Below are 17,288 nucleotides of genomic sequence, written 5' to 3' on the forward strand. Positions count from 1 at the left end.
ACCACTGACAGAAAAGAATGAAAACAAATTGACCTAATTATAAAATTTTGTTAGAAACATGTAATTTAGGGTTTTTACATGATTTTAAAAATTTTCCCTAATTTTGGCATTTAACAAAGCAAAAAGTAATTTCAAAGAAATAAAAAAGCAATGCCTTACCTAGAAAATGTCAAAAAACAGACTTTCTGATTTCCCCTTTCAGCCAAAACTATTAAAAGTTATTTCAACCCAAAAGCTGTTTTTTCAGAGAATGGACTGTTTGTGGCAAAAAGGTCATAAACCACAGATTTAATATTTATTGTAGACTTTTCAAAACTCATTAATTAATTTAGCCTGTGATACGGGTTTCTCTGCTAAAGTGAAAATTTAAATTTATGATGTCCTCTATTTGGATTTGAGTCTGTTGCCCAGAGAAGCTGTGGATGCCCCCTCCCTGGAAGTGTTTAACGCCAGGTTGGATGGGGCTTTGGGCAACCTGGTCTAGTGGAGGGTGTCCCTGCCCATGGCAGGGGGGTTGGAACCAGATGATCTCTGAGGTCCCTTCCAACCCAAACCATTCTATGATTCTATGATTGTAAGTACCATGAGCTTCAGCAGGGTTTTATGTGGGCACAGGGATGTTCAGTACAGAATTCTTACTGAAGGACCAAGGCCTGATTTTAAAATCCCTGATTCCTCATGTAAGGACCCATCTGTAAACATGAACGTGCCCACAGTGAGTGTTGTCTTAGGAAAGGAATGTGCAAGGTATGGTAGCCAGTTGGAAAATAATTTGAAGCAAAATGTACATGCTTACCTTGCGGCATTATGCTATGCTGATCAGTTAAGCCTATAATTGGGAAAGATAACATTTTTTTAGGCTTTGATCCTCCCAGTAATTGCATACATGATTAAAGTTACACTCTAGAACAAGTATTTTGACCCTGAAGAATCATCCAGAACATCTGCCTTAGTTTCAGAATGGTTATGTGAAAACTTACTTGTGTCTCAGATGCTGTTTACCTCTATTTTTATACTGGCTGAGTATTTCATGTTTTACAGTACAACTAATATACGTAATAAGCTAATAAGAGTTCTGATTATACGTCTGTAACTCTTACTCCTTGACATAAAATCTTTCTCCTACTGCGTTAGTAAGATTAATTTGTAATCTTATATGCTTACTTACATCTCCCACAGTGATCAAAGTAGGCTAAAAATGTAGAGTCTCAAAGACAATTTGGGCCTAAATTATAAAAATTAAACACTCTTGTCCATTTGCTGCTTCCTCCCATTTATGATATGCCTGTATCTAACAGAAAAGATTGAAAGATGGTCTTATTTATTGTTCAGAAAAACACATATGACAAAAAAACCCCCTAGGTTTACTAGTATCAACTGTAAAGAGCAGCTCTTATTTCTAGTGGCAAGAGGAAATCCTAATAATATTTAGTACTGTGTATTGTGCATGAACTACTGAATTATTGTCCAATGAATCTTTAGGTATTTGGCATGTACATATATTAATGATTCCGTGAGGTAAGTAAGCAAAAGGTAATTCTTGGGATGACATATGCTTATTTGATGGTATTGCAAGGTTATAATGAAGACTGTTAGCAAAATGAAGTGTTACTCAGTGTTAGTAAAGAATCGGCCCCAGAGAGAAACATGAAGAGAGTCTCTCTAAAGGCACATTGCAAGGTGGGATGCATCTCACCTAAGTTAAACCATCTAAAAACTAAGAATTTATTCTAAGATAGTATTCAAACCTCCTTCTATTGTCAATGAAGGCAAGAAATTTTCTCTCGTCTTTACTTATAATATCTTTCAGTATATTCTTCTTTACTCTTAATATTTGTAATACTTTTGCATTAAAAAATAATAGAAAATCAGATTCCAGGAGTTTTTTATAAGATATCTCTAAAGCTCTTTGGCATCAAAGGTGGTTCTGTGAGAGCAAGAAGACATTAAATACTCCTTACTCTTTAAGACATACAAAAGGTCGTGAAGTGAAAAGTGAAACATGGTCTCACAATAGAAATAATCTACTGATCTCAGAGCTCTTTATATCATGTGTCCTAAGTCAACATCCCTTCTGTGTCATCTAATCGCTGTTAGATAGTCTTATGCTATTGCATGAAGCTTCCGTGCATTTAACACAGTGTAAAAAAAGGGTAAGTACAATTGTCTTTGATAGGATTAAATTATACATCTAATCCTTTCTGTTCCAGATGTCAATACATGAAAGTCATATCTGAGACTCAAATGCAGAACCTCATACATAATTTTAATCCCTCATCCTGTGCTGTAGGTTACAGTTCTGAAAATTGTAGCGTGTAAAAGCTTCCAAAAGTGGATTCCTTTCTTATTGCTTTTAAATCCAGTACTGTTAATAGTAAACATTTTACTGAGTTATTTTGGAATACCCTGTGTGTGAACTAAATTAGTTGTAAATTGTTTATACAAAATGACAGAGGGAGTTCAGCATTTCATGGCAGGTGAAAAGCATGTCACACATACTGACTTTCCATCTGTGGCTGCATACCTGGACAGTGCCAAACTGAAAACCAGGCAGCATGCAACAGCTGAGAAGGCAAAATGTGATGTGCATTTAATTTCACCGAGAACCATCACATGCCACGAAACACATCAACTCCTACTGCAAAATAACTATTTTATATGTGTGTATCTATATATATTTATGATGTATACAAATATATATTTCTTGTTTGAATATATTGTATTTCTTCATTATAGAGACAATCTTGTGTGACTGTAACAGCTGTACAATTTAAGTATTTGGTACTACGCATGTTTTGCAGGTGCCAAATGACAAAAATCTTTATAAAGTCTGCTAATTTTCTTGTGCACAGAAATCCCTCATTGCATGGAGATTGCAAAAAAATGAGTGAATTGATATCTACCTATCTATCTATTTGTTTTTAAACCACCAGTCTCTCAATAAGAAATAATAAAAAGACTGTGCTTTTGAAGAGCCTGAAATGCTTTATGCTTTGCTGCTGCAAATTTAGTCAGCAAAAGCGGCTCAACTCATCTAAAACTCATTTCTGAGTTGTGCTGACATTAATGAAACCAACAATGATACTGGTGCAAAAACAATGACAGAAAGAAAAAAGTTTTTTATTTTAAGCTTCATTGAAACTAAAAGACAAAACAGAACATTTGTCAAATGGGGACAATTTGTGATTAGTAGAATTTAAAATGTCATCAAAATTTAAAATAATCATACTTCAAGTGTTAGTGGATCACAGGCAGGCTAAATTTATTGCAAGTGTTAAAAAAAAAAAATTAATTTATTACAGCAAGAGATAAAAAATATTCTAAAGAAGGTGACATAGTGCATGTCCCCTGAGAATTTTGGCCAAAATTGGTGCAACATGGCTGTGATTTATTTTTTCCTCAGATTTCACATTTATGGCTGTCCAGTGATTTGCCACATTCATAATAGAGTAACAACTGTAAAGCTGCTAAGGGGCTCTCCAGAGGTCCCTGCTGTATACGCCTGACAGATGCTCACAGTAGATCCTGACAAGATAATATTTTGCCCCATTGAGATCACTTTTCCTTGGTTTTTAAGGCAGGCAGTCCACGCAGATTAGCAGTTCATTTCTCCAGTGAAGGCTCCTACTGGTGATGTGAAGAGTCCTTCACCAGCTGAAGGACCGGAAAAGGAAAAAAGGGCAGAAGGCATTTCAATTTTCAAGAGTAATGCTTGTCTCTATTTTGTACCCAGCACTTGGAGAAAAGATGCTGGAAAACTTGTCAGTAAAGTTCCTGACCAGAACACTTTTTCATAGATAATTGGGAGTGAATAGAGAGGGAGTCCTGAGGAGGAGGAGGAGAGCAAAGTGGACTTCAAGGCAAATAAGCCCATAGGGGACAACAAGGAGGAAGAGAAATGGGAAAGGTTCCCTGGTGGGGTAGGTAGATATGAGATAAGCCCAGATATGAGTATAAAGAAAGATAGATGGTTCAGAAGTCCAGCTTAATGAAGTCATCTAGAACCTCTTTTATTGTGAAGCATATCTGCCAGCTTTCATAGGAAAAAACAAAGGAATTGTGTGCAAATTTTTTGTTGTTATCACAGAATTTATAAAGCCACCTCTTCTCCTTGCTTTGATGATGTAAAACGTATTTCATAGCTTCTCCTAAACCCAGTCTGCCTTACTTGGATTAAAAACATATCCCTCTAATTTTGCATTTATGGCAATGTTATTAGTGGGAAAGTGTATGTCCCCCTTCTCCTCTTAGTTTCTGGAGGCCTTGAGTATATATAGTTGTGTTCTCATTTTCATTTTTTTGTATATCAGAAGGAAACAATACCATCACCCACTTTGTGAAAAACTGTCATGTAACATTATGTGAAAGATGCTTGTCTTCTGACAGTCTGAACAAAGTCATTGACAAAGGACTACCTTCATGAAATAAAAGTTCTCACCTAGTTCATTTAATTGGCTATGCAAACTCTATTTTATCGGTAACAAGAATTGTCATCTAATGGTGTTCACACTAGTTGCCCTAAGGATGAAACGGCAATTGGAGACATTGTTCATTCTATTTGGGCTTCTGCAAATCACTATGCAGATACAGTCTGAGGATGAAACAAATAACCTCAGTGATGAAATGAAACATGAAACTCTCATTTAAACCTTTTGGTGTTGCTTTACTGAGCTTCATTGCCTAAACAACAGTATGCATATTATTACCATAAACATTTGACATTGTCTTGGTTTTGTAATGCTCTGGTAGGGAGTTTGCTGTGACCTTATTGTGTCTTTATATTTAAAGACTTGAACAATAGTTTTGTCTGCACTGCAGCCATTCCATAACTATGTCTCTCAAAAAAATCTCCAAACGTTGTTTAGAATGGGGCAGTTAATATAGGTCTTCAAAGGAAATTCTATTATTGCTTCAGTTGGTATCCATTTTTATACACAGCGTACCTATACATGCATATATATATATAATGTATATACGTATATCTATGGCTTAAATGTGCATGTACATTTGTATACATGGAAGAGTTTCAGAAAGGTCAGGGTTTTGTGTTTCTCTTCTTCCTATTCCTTTTCCAGGGAGGCTTTCAGCCCTTAAAAAAATCTAAACTAAATTTTCAGTTCTTGATGCATAAAAAAAGGAATACTTAATAAGCTCCCTTTTTGTAGATGAGTATAGCTAAGCAGATAATGAGGGGTGAAATCTGCAAATATTTATTTAAATGAAACATTGAATTTTCCATGGCAATATTCTAACTCGTTTTGTGCTCACTTTGCAAGAATATTATAGGAAATTAATTTACTGAGAGGCTGCTTAAAATATGTATTGTTATTGAATAGTGGATGATACCAGTGAAAGTCATACTTGGAGTTCTAATATGCAATTATTGAAAATGAACAATAAGCTATTAGTTCTAAGCTCTGCTCTGCCCTGCAGAGAACAAACCAGAAAATGTGACTGCTGCTTATATGCTAGCTGCAATACTTTGCCTGTAATCTCCTGCTCTTCTTTTCTAGTTATAGTCACACATCATCATCATCAAATACGTAGTCTGTTCCTACAAACATTTTATGTTGCATTAACTTAATGCATAGTCAAAATGGTCCTATAATATGACCAAACATGGACAGAAGTATTTGTAGAATGGGAAATTTAAGAAGCCAGGCTTTTGGGGCAAGTCTTGTCTTCACATAGATGATAAAGTGCATCAAAGAAAAGACCTATTTCTGTTTATTACTACAGATAAATAATAAAAAAATCAAAATCAAATTCATCTTCACTGTCTCCTGTTATTCCATACTTGTAGTAAACTGCTTAATACAGTATTACCAAGTATGATTAAATAAATAGTATTACTATATTATGAATCTTTAACCTAATCTCAGCCCTCTGTTGCAAGCTGTACCATGTAGTGTGTATGAGGCTGACGCTGTTGATGCTTGCCTGTGAACACCCAGCCCCGGGCCTGCGGGTCTCAGGTGCCTGCAGCAGAGAACCACAGTTCCTCAGGTGCTCTGTAGCCCACGTGTCAGCTTGGTTGGCTCACAAATCAGCAAATACAAGTTGCTGTGCACCGAGGGGTGGGTCATCATGTGCAGATTTGTGCTCAAAGGACTCCAGCAAGCAGGCAGGCTACATAGGTGCACGGTTTATAACGGCCTCTTGCTCACCTTGAGTGACCCAGTGTGCCATTGCCTTTCGCAGCTGAAAGGAAGATGCTTTTTCACAACTGTTCAAAAAGGAAGAAAGGAAGCTATATTCAGCAAATAAATTATTAAGTCTGAATTATCCCCTCAGCTCTATGGCACTGTCATTGCTGCTCCAGTTTTCTGTCTTGCATATGAAGCATAAAATATCATCCCTGTCCTCAAAGGCTTTTCTGACAGAAATGGGCGAGATGGCCAAAGTCTGAACTGGGCCTTGTGAGCTAGCATTCTTTGGGCAAAGGATATATACATTCACAATTTTATTTTTTCAAGATCTTGTGCTATTCCTCTTTAATCAAAAGGGAGACTTGCCAATGACACAAAGGCGGGGAAGAATGGCCCTGCGGTTGCTCTGACACGGAAGGATCTGCTTAGATGCGTCCATCAACAGCAAAGCATTCATACTGCCATCATACTCGGTACAGTGTCTCAACATAAACTTTTATCCCTTTTAGTTGCTTGCTTACAGGAGTTTGATATGACTCAGCAGCATGACTTTTCACAGAGGTCAAAGGGCTGAACAGAATCTAAAACCTGTAAGACACCTACATCAACCAATGCAGAGATTTTACTGGATAATACACTCTAATGCCAAGCCTAACTTACATAAATGAGTATTTTTATTGAACTAGGAGTAGTTTTACAAAGTATCCCAGATGTTTTCAGGGTAAATTAAACTTCATATTGTCTTGACTCATACCACTTGTCCCAGCTCATTCATAGTATAAATTTGTCAAGGCAAAAAGTACTTTGCTCTTTTATTATGTATCTGTTCAAAAATAGAGCTCGTTATCTCTGTCTTGCAAATACAGAAAATGAAATAAGAAAGGAACACGATCTTCTGAAAATAGGACAGTAAAGCAGGGTCAGAAGTTAGATTTGACTTGGTATTTTCTGAGTCCCAAATCAGTTTCTCTCTGACAGGATGTGTTTCCAGAGTGTCTGCTTGTATGTCTGTATCTGTACAGATATATCCTTGTATAGCTACCTCTCTGTATAACTTTTTAGAAGTAAACCAGCTGTTTTCTTCTAAATAAATGTTACCAGATCTGAGGTGGTGTGCAGATTTAGTAATATTCTATTACTGAGAAGAATATTAACACTGTTAGTTAGTGATTAGGAGCACAGAGACCAGAGAATAAAGCAGATGCATTAAATACCTTGGAGGAAAAGCTGTTCAGCTATGCAGACACCTAAACACATATATCTGCCTGGATAAATGCATTTCATATTGAACTTTTTCAGTATAACAGGGGAAAACCTCACTTTATTAACAAAGAAATGTTGGCTGAAAACATAGTCAAAATGTCACTCTATAAGTGTAGTTAGAAATCCATCCATTGTAGAAATTAACTGAATATTTATTAATTCTGAGGGACACAAGAATATTAAGAAACTGCCAAGGGATAAGTCACAGAGTACATATTTTCAAGTCAGCTATGGAGTAACATGTTTTGACTCTGTTTTCCTGTGTGAGACTTAGTATTCAGTAATTACTAAAAGAAAAAGAACATTTTACTTTGGGATTTTTTTTCATGTTTCTATGAACATAAAATTTTAGTCTAGAATTGCAATTAACTTCCAATGTTTATTTCTCTTCTCTATAAATTTAAATAGTAACATAAATATTTAATGTAATTTAATAAAATAGTTTAATGCAAACATTCACTTGTATTTTACATTTATAAGATAGGTTTTGAAAGTCTGCAATATGCTGATGGTTAATTATAATCGTGGTTCTGTTTGACTAGAAAAGTATATATGGATGAACTACCTGCAAGAACATCTTAAATCAGCTGGTCAATGGATGCTCTGTGCAGAGACACATATTACATCATACTGATCACTGACATCAGACCTGAGCAAAGGAGTTATCTGTCAGATGGCCTTGGCTCCAAATGCTTCCTGAGCAATTCAGAAGGCGAGAGAAATGGTTCCAAATCTTCATTCCCTATACTGACGTCTTCTACTCTCGCAGCAAAGCAGATGGAGGGACCAGCTACGCCACGTGCTGAGGAGCGAGCCTGTTCCCTTGCTGCAGTCTGTGAAAGTCTGATCAGATGCTGTTCTTCTGGGGGTCAGGTAATGGAAAATGACAGAGAAGCAGAAATATACCATTGACTGGAACTTCCTCAATGAATCAGTATGGAGAACAACCAATTTAAATAAGAAGCCATAGATATGTAAGCTGCTAAAAGTCAGTACATACCCAAATTTAGCCTTCATACTATTCCCCTTATGTCCTTCCTACTGGCTCATATGGTCATCCCACAGCCTATTTGGAAAGTCGTTCAAACTAAATGCTCTCTATTACATGAAGTGCAAAGCAGTTTTTAACTTGGCCCTTGGCAAATATATTAATAAATTGTCAGGAAAAATACCACTGCATAGCCAAGTATCACTATACTTTTTTAGGACCTTTTTTAAAGCTTTTTGTGTATTCATTCTTCTGCTATTATCCTATTTCTCTTTATCTGGATTTTACTGATTTTTTTGTCATTTCAAACAAGCCAGAAGCAGAACAAGAAGAAAATTCACTCAAGGCTCAGGCTTGAACTCATTTTGCAGTTAGGGATTTATTGCAAGGATTTTTGATTTATCCAGCTTGACACTAAACACAAAAATGTCTCTAGCCCTATTTCTTCCTTGTAGTGTGACAAACAGAAATCCTCCCCCAAAATAAAATCTCTGAGGTATTCAAGGTTGCTTCTATGTTTTCCCAGAGCTCTGCTCTGTGACTTACTTTTTGACCAGCAAAATCCTCTTTGTTTCTCTTCTTTGTGAATTTAATATTCTTTAGAAATGAAGGGCCTAAATGGGTTTAGTTGCCTCTGTTAGTTCCCAGGTAGTCAGTGCTTTCCTGAGCTGTTTCTGTATCCTCTCTGGGAATTAAGCTCCTGAACTGGTTCACTGGAAATACATGGCATGATCTGGAAGTTACTGAAGGCCTCTTTACTAGCTGTGGGTTAAATACTACTTGAAGGATTAGATTAAGGTTCTGAAAGAACCTAAAGAGTACAATTGCATAATCCAGAAAAGATTTATTTGCTAAGGGTTTTATACCATTTTTTGTATTTGTAAAAAAACTAATTTGGGGACTAATTCTCTTCCCAGATATTCCAGAATAAACTGACTTTAGAGGAATCAAACTGAGATGAATAACTAGGACAAGAATCAACTATTATCCTCCAGTTTGAATATATTCCTGGTGGTGAGTATGTGGCTTTGCAGGACTTTTTTGATAGAGCTTTAGTATACTTGGGGTAAGTCCTTGGATGGTGGAGGGGGACTCACTGCTTATGGATAGTGTTAGGGTGTATTTTCCTAATCCAGTCAGCAAAAGCAAGTTCAAACATGATCTGACTAACCAGCCTAGAAAGTGGGTAGATGAATGCTTGATGAAATGAGAAACATACTACCCCTGCATGTTGTGAAGCAGAACTTCTGTAGCAGAGCTTCTGTAGAAGCTACTGCAAATGGAGCAGTCCCTGGGAGATGTAGCTCTGTTATCTGTGTTTAGGAGATGCCAGGAATGTCAGCAGTCTCTCTCCCAAAGAGATCTGAGTGAGAATCAATTTTTCTATCTCCAAAGTATAGTTGCAATTTTTTTAGAAATGAAGCAATAAAATAAAATTATGATCTTACAGCAATTTGTAAGGCAATTTTTTAGAGATTTGCAAGCTTTATCCTCCTTCCTTGATCTGCCCATGTTATATATCCATGGTCAAGTCATTTTTTGCATGCCCTCAGTTCTTCTGACTGAAGTCAGGAATTTGAATCTGAATGTTCTGACAACCTGGGGCTGCTGCATTTGTTAATTGCAAATTCTAAGTATTCAATTAGATGGACTTTTGAATCCTCCTTTTCCCCGAGCACTGTAACCAGAAACCTCTAAATTCAGTCTGTAGTCATCCTGGCCAAATGAGAGTTACCCAAAGTGGGATGCTCCAAAACAAAGACTTGTCAAGTCATGATAGCCCAGCTAATGCAGACCCACCTTGTCTTAAGCAGGTCCTACGTGAAGCCTGGGTGAATTTCTCATTTAAGATACTTTTCAGTGCAGAACTACTAAGCTTCACTCATGTTCGTTTCAACATTCATGCATTCTCCTATTTCGCTTATGCGTACAGAGATGCACAGGGAATTTATGCATTATCATTGCATGAGAAAACACTCCCCCTTCTTAGCCCAGATTCCCTTTTCCTGAGGGTCATCTTTGGAAGTTCCTTTTCCTTATAAAGTGTTCTTTCACAGATGCATCTATCTGCATTTAGAATAATGTAGGTTTGGATAGAAAGTGACAGACTGCATTCGAAAGTTTGCAGATGAGGTAATTCTCATTTTGAAAAAGAAAAAAAATAAGAGACAAGAAAAAAGGAGAGACTATAGAGCAGCTATAGGCTATGTAATAATTATAGAGAGGCAATAGTCAATACATAGAGGACTCACATGCACTAGTTTTCTAATGTGTTTATAATGTCAGAAAGTTTTAAGATACTAAGTAATAAGGTAATTTTACAGTCATGTATTTCCTGGCAGCTAATGACTGGACATTGGCCCCATGAAAGGGTTCATCACTTTACCTCCTCTGTCACTAGCTGCCAAAAAGAGGTTAAATATCTATTTTAAATCACAGATATCTAACAATATAGAGGAAAGTAATTACTTTTAAATATTTTGCCTTGATTACCAAATTAAAATTGTGTTCTTCCATTCAAAGCTCTGGCCTGCATCATTGCCTTTGTTTCTTATTATATTACTCTGTGGAAGAAGCAGGCATCATGCTTCTGTCAGTGAAATTCTCTGAACCAGTTCCCCCAAGATTTTAATAGCATCTGATTTACTGCATTTAGTGATCCTCTGTAGGAACAAATGGATGAAGTGCTTTATAGTTTTAACTTAGCTCCACTTCTCTCTGCCTTTAAAGCTCTAATCCCTTTTTATCTAGGGACACAGACCAACAAACCAACCACAGTTCAGAGATTTTTCCAGACAAATGAAATCTCTCAGAACTGTTTAAACTAAGACTTTAAACAGAGATGATTTTGTGCTGTGAAGCAGAGGGCTAAATCCCTAGCACATGGAAATCAGCATAGTACTACTGACTTCATTCGAAATCAGTAGAACCCTCTTCATTAGTGTTAAATGAGGATCTGACCCAAGGCTTTTTGTGGAGACCTGATGGTCTTCCCGTGCATGTTTAAGTTTTGAAGAGTTTCTCTGGAGTGTTTCCTGATTGAGGTAGTGATTTTTCCCAACACAGTTTTTTCTAGTAGCAGCTGTATTAGTAAGCAAGTAAGATGGGCCAAGAGCCAGTCTGTGGTGGCAAGTTGCACAGAGTTTTCTCCCTTCACTCAGAGGCTTCATGCATCCCACTTGTTGGGAATAGTCCCTTGCCCGGACTATTCTGTGAATGCTGCTTGGGCATTGTGTAGGACTGTCCTGGTTGGCACAGGTCAAAGCCGTTTTAGGGACCATGCTAAGAATTCAATAGTATGAGTGGCTGCATACAAGAGCTTTTGTCTGTGACCTGTTTAGAAGTTGCTTTAGATCTGGTACCTGTCACTGTTGTGTAGGAGTTCAGTTTAATTGGAGAAGTGACTTTTTAGCCTTAAAACTGATACTTGTGGAAACTGGGTTCTCTTCATTTCAGAATCGTTCCAGAAGTTTGGTGTCTCTTGTACTGAACTGCTTTGAAGGTAGAGCTAGTTAAAGTTGTAGTTAATTAATGACTCTGATAAATAAGTTCTGTATCATTTTCTGATAAAAGTTTTTCACTGGAAAATCAAGAAGATTCTACAGGCATTACACAAATTGAGTTTATAAGTCTTCTTAAAGGTCTTTGTTGCTCACTATGTATCCCCGCTATTATGTTAATAACACAGACCTTCATTTAATGCAATAGTTATAATCAAAGTTCTGTGTAAAAATTATGAGCCTTGATCTGTACACTGAGAACTAGCAGGAAAAATCAAATCAGGAAAAATATTATGCTTTGCAAATATCAGTTTCCATTTCTATATGGCCTAAATATCTGTAGTTTCTGTAAAAACTGCAAATTATGTATCAGGAGAAATGATCAGCCACAACAAATGTATGTGTTTTAATCCAGAAAGCAAGCAAGCAAACAGACGTCATCAGGTTATGCTGCAGAGTAGTTATTCTTCATGTTAAATATTTCATAGTTCTGTACAAGAGGCTGAATTTACCTGCTCAGGGCAGAGTACTAAACAGGTTGCTAGATTCTATTTTTCTGAAATAATTGCTTTTAGGACATGGTGCTGTAATAAAATGTGCTGTCCTTCCGCAGGCATGCAATCAACTGCGTACAGGTAACTGCAATCCGACCCAGGTGGAAGCAGGTCTGTCAGAAATTTATTCCTTTATGGCAAAGATGAGTTTATTTTTGGGTTTGCAAGCTTGCTTGTTTTATTTTGTTGTTGTTTTCCTTTAGCAGAATACATCTCAGTTGCTGGCAGTTTCGTTATTAGCTGGCTGATACTGAAAATGTTGCTTTCATTAAGTCAATATGGAGCTTGACTCCCACAGTCCCTTCAACTTGCATTAGCAAGTATTTAATTGAAGCTCTTCATACAGTGTCTATTACTCTGACTGGGTTGTGCTCAGTTTTTGATAGAAAATTGCAGCGGTTGCATTTGAGCCATTTACATCTGTAGCAGAAGGTCACCTACTAGTTATGAGTGAAATGGTGACACCTGAGGGCTTGTGGTATTTTATTTATTTATTTAGGAAGGAAAATCCAGTTCAGTATGCCAAGAGCTACAGCTACAAATAATTGGGGCATTTCTAACTTCTCTGCCAGACTAGTCTCAAATTTAGATCCTGAGCACATAACCACCCTATACGTTAATTTTCTCATAATGTTTCCCGAGGTGCTGAAAGTCTTCTATTTCTGCAGTAAAATTTCCAAAACCAATGAATTCTTGATAGTGGGGAGTAGATCGATGTTCCTTTTATACTGGTACCCACCAGGAGTCATAATCTAGGGACCTCTTTTAGTTTTTAGTTTTTCTGCACAGTCTGACCTGACAATTATTTACTGCACGCTGTGCAGAGTACGTTCTGCATACAGCACAGCCAAAAGAGGGTGGTTAGAGCACTCACTATGGATACGCATGATATAAGTCCAGTTCTTTTCCACCCTTCCCCTCACCTTGAGAGCATTTGAATGCATTTCTCTTTGCATGTGCCTCTCAGATTTCTTAAATCTATTTCACTTGTACAACAAACCTTTTATATGAGACAGGAATACTTCTTTCACCTGTCTAAGCTCTAAAACCTAGAGTCAATCTCTTGTCTGACTATGTTTTAAGAATTCATTCAAGGAGAAACATTTTCCACAGGGCAAGGAAGGTATATATCCATACTGTTTTTTTCTGGGCAGGTAGAGATATCAGCTCAGATTTATGTGACCAATGAGAGATTTGAATGCATATCACGTAAAAAGGAGCTATTGGATTACTCAGTTCTTGGATAAAGGGAGGAGAATGCAATGCTGCAAAGGACTTCTGAGAAATGGCTGGCTTAGCTGTTGTTTTTGCATTTTGTCGTTGTTAAGATGTGAATCCTGAGTAGCTGCTCTCTTCAGTCCTTATTAATGCAATAAGAATATAGTGGTCACCCGTGAAACACCATGAATGAAAGAGAAAGAGGTTCTTAGCTTACTGATAGCTGCTGTATGTGAGCATTGCTCTAAAAGCATTGAGAAATGTATCTGTTGCTAAGGTAGATGGGGAATGCATTTAACACTGTCAAAAGAGGCAGGGATATCAATTCTCCCATTTATTTTCTTGTGAATTCCTCAGTACCCCTATGTTACAATCATTGAGAGATTACTTAAAGTTTTTATTATATTGGCATCATATAAGTAACACTTTCCCAAATAAATGGCTATTTTAATGGATTTTTGGATATCACAAATGTAATAACACTAAGATAAGACAGATATTATAGCACTTCTGCTTGGCTCTTGCTAAATTTTTGATTACATACATACTTTCTAGGTTACCTGCTCCTTGCCTACTCATATGGTAAGTGTAGTCTTTTGGAAAAATTAAGAAGTTGCATCCAATAATCCTTTACAGTCTCTCCACCTCACACTGCGTTGGAAAAGAAGTCAATAATATAACGGTGAGACCTATTTAACCTTTGACAATATTTCTTCTTTGGAGTAATATCTTCCAGGCTTGCTTAGGACTGTTACAAGAGAGAGTTTTCCAAAGCCTGCTGGGACTTCTTGTCTTGAGAATACATTGATGTCTGATACCAGATTTACTGTTTAATTAGCTGTAGAAAGCACATGTCTTTGCCCATGCATAAGTATTGTTCTGTAATTATAAAATAGCAGGCATTTTGCCATTGCCAAAAAGCATTGCTGTGTTTTGATGGCAAAATGCAGCCTGCATGTGGATGCAGGAGCTGTGCAGCTGCATGTCAGCCCTTGTCCCATGAGGTGTGACTTGGACAGGAGAAGGTGAAGAGTGTTGCTTTCTTAGCACTCTTGCTAAATCTGCTGCCGCTCCGCTAGGTGATATCTAATTCCATATTATCAGCCTCTTTGATTTTTTTAATTTCCCAGATGCAGATATCAGGGTGCACCTGGAGTTGCTGATTAAGTGTTTTTGGTACTTAGCCTGCGCAGCCCTCCTCCTCATGTGAATTGTTTAAACAGCCTCTGCCAAGTCTTCTTTTATCACGGAGGTGAACCAGGCTTCTTCAATATGTCTGGAACCTAAGGATATACTGTCAATCCTTGTTTCTTAATAAATTTATTTGAAAAAAATCTACTTACATTTGGAATTAAACATAAATGTCCAACATTGTTTCTCTGAGCCCATATAGTATTTTACCTGATCTTCACAGCTGTCTTGCTTTGAATAAATACTGACCTGAATTGTTTTGTTTTGTTTTGTTTTGTTTTTCTTTTTTTCTGGCAACAATGCAGCAGTTGCCTCATGTTATTTTTAAATGTAAGATATAGTCTGTTCAGTTTAACATTGAATACTACTGGATGTTTCTTCCTGCATAATTTGCTCCTTGGAATGTGAAATCATCATGTGATGTACACCGATGACAGCAATGTTATTTCCAGATTCTCTGGGCAGACTCTGTGTTGTTAGGAAAGTACCTATATTGTGATACTTCCATCCGTCCTCCTCTCTGCTGTTCATAGTTTCCAGCTGCTGCTTGTCATCATGCTCCTTCCTGTACAGCTCTACTGTTCTCCCTTCTGAAGAGAGATTGTTTTCCCTGTCCCTTACTTGTGCACTATTTTTGTATTATGAGAATGCTCCTGTTGCTATTTCAGTTCTGTTTGGCTCATCTTCCGTGTATTGAGGCCACCTGATAGAGGACTTCTGCTTTGGGAATGGTAAGTAACATTGCCTGGGCTTGAATCTGAGTGACAATGTCTCTTCCCAGAAGTGGGATCCTTTTATATGTGTGACTATTCTTTCTCTTATTAGTTCTCTTTTGAAGTCCACATATCTGCAGCATTCAGCAAACCTATCAACTGCTGTCATGAAAGCTTCATTCTTTACCTTTATTCCTTGCATTTTATTATAACAAGGGATCCTGTCTGAAACTGTTTCTTGAAGGAAGTCACAAGGAATAATAGACTACTCCAGCTTTTGAGACATGCTTTTTTGTCACTGTAAACTTAGACACAATAACTAGGAAGGAGCCAATAGTTGCACCTTAAAAATAGTTTGATAACAGTTTGTTTCTCAATTAAATTAGATCTCAGTCAGCAGCTTGCCACTGTCAGGTGTTCTTGAATTGTTTTCCCTGACCCAATAATGAGAATCTGTCCCCTAGAAAGTTTGTCTAAGTTATTACCTTTTTGTAATTAGTCTAATAACATGTAACGTAACATAACATAACATAACATTAACTAAGACAGGAATTTGTGACATTTATTGTACAAAACTTTTCTGAATGAAATATATGAAAATCCAGGTGACAAGCTAGCTTGTTCTGACACCAGCACACATGAGAACAGCACTCTATATAGCCCTGATGATATGTAATCTTATTATCTAATTTAAATCTGGATCATTAACATCCTTTGCATTTTTATCAACTTCAGAAGATAACCAGCTTATGCTGGTATAGAATGTTGTATCTGGAAGAAAAACTGCTCTTCTGTGAAATGACAAAACTGATTAATATCCAATATTGTAGCTTCTGAAAGTAGCTACACTATCTAGTTAACTATTTTACCCATACCAAAAAAAAAAAAAAGGTAGTGATACATTGCTGTGGTTTAACCCAGATGGTAGCTAAAACAACCACACAGCTGTTTGCTCACTCCCCCCTTCCAGTGGGATGGGGGAGAGAACCAAAAAGGAAAAAAACCCTAAGACTTGTGGGTTGAGACAAAGACAGTTTAATAGGATAGAAAAGGAAGACGAAGAGGAATAAGAATAAGAATATACAAAACAAGTGACGAACAGCATAATTTCTCACCACCCAAAGCCAATACTTGGGAGTTCCCAAGCTCCGTCGCCTCCCAGCCAATCCCCAGTTATATACTGATAATGACATCATACAGTATGGAATATCCCTTTGGCCAGTTGGGGTCAACTGTCCTGGCTGTGCCCCTTCCCAGCTTTTTGAGCGCCCCCAGCCTTCTCATTGGCAGGGCTGTGTGAGAAGCTGAAAAGTTCTTGACTGCTTGGCAACAACTAAAACATCAGTGTGTTATCAACATTATTCTCATCCTAAATCCAAAACACAGCACTATACCAGCTACTAGAAAGAAAATCCACTCTATCATCTCAGCCAAAACCAGGACATACATATTGAAGAGTAATTGTGTAACTGAAAAATAAGTTCAAGGAAATTTGAATTTTAATCTAAAATTTATTTTAAGAAAAAAATTGTCAGTGTTATTGTCGGGCTTTTTTATGTAAAATGGAAAAGGAAAGATTAAAATGTCTGTATTTTTTAAAGGTTTTGGTGAATGGTATATATCAGAATTTTTTTGAAAAAAATGTTTTTAACAGACACATTTTTCACAAACATTTATTTTTCTAGGCTTGTTTCCTGCTTCTGAGTTAAAAA

The 17,288-nt window shown here is 37.0% G+C and overlaps 1 long non-coding RNA gene across 1 annotated transcript; it reads left to right on the forward strand.

Annotated features, from left to right (window-relative positions):
• Window positions 1-8,188: 8,188 nt before the first annotated feature.
• LOC142600309 (uncharacterized) lies at window positions 8,189-16,515 on the forward strand. Its single transcript, XR_012833718.1, has 3 exons — window positions 8,189-8,285; window positions 9,318-9,414; window positions 15,532-16,515. It is a non-coding gene; the product is annotated as an uncharacterized LOC142600309 (long non-coding RNA).
• Window positions 16,516-17,288: the final 773 nt, after the last annotated feature.

Source organism: Balearica regulorum, chromosome 1, assembly GCF_011004875.1.
Source record: "Balearica regulorum gibbericeps isolate bBalReg1 chromosome 1, bBalReg1.pri, whole genome shotgun sequence".
Lineage (NCBI taxonomy): Eukaryota > Metazoa > Chordata > Aves > Gruiformes > Gruidae > Balearica > Balearica regulorum.